This window comes from Bison bison, unplaced genomic scaffold (assembly GCF_000754665.1).
Source record: "Bison bison bison isolate TAMUID 2011002044 unplaced genomic scaffold, Bison_UMD1.0 scf7180017854032, whole genome shotgun sequence".
NCBI lineage: Eukaryota > Metazoa > Chordata > Mammalia > Artiodactyla > Bovidae > Bison > Bison bison.
In genome coordinates, this window is record NW_011484605.1 from 1 (window position 1) to 638 (window position 638).

Sequence of the window (638 nt, forward strand, 5' to 3'; positions counted from 1 at the left end):
GTAGTTTGAGCATTCTTTGGCATTGCCTTTCTTTGGGATTGGAATGAAAACTGACCGTTTCCAGTCTTGTGGCCACTGCTGAGTTTTCCAAATTTGCTGGCACATTGAGTGCAGCACTTTCACAGCATCATCTTTCAGGATTGAAATAGCTCAACTGGAATTCCATCACCTCCACTAGCTTTGTTACTAGTGATGCTTTCTAAGGCCCAGTTGACTTCACATTCCAGGATGTCTGGCTGTAAGTCAGTGATCACACCATTGTGATTATCTGGATCGTGTAGATCTTTTTTGTACAGTTCTTCTGTGTATTCTTGCTACCTCTTCTTAATATCTTCTGCTTCTGTTAGGTCCATACCGTTTCTGTCCTTTATCGAGCCCATCATTGCATGAAATATTCCCTTGGTATCTCTAATTTTCTTGAAGGGATCTCTAGTCTTTCCCGTTCTGTTGTTTGCCTCTATTTCTTTGCACTGATCCCTGAGGAAGGCTTTCTTATTTCTTCTTGCTATTCTTTGGAACTCTGCATTCAGATGCCTGTATCTTTCCTTTTCTCCTCTGCTTTTTACTTCTCTTTTCACAGCTATTTGTAAGGCCTCCTCAGACAGCCATTTTTCTTTTTTGCATTTCTTTTCCATGGG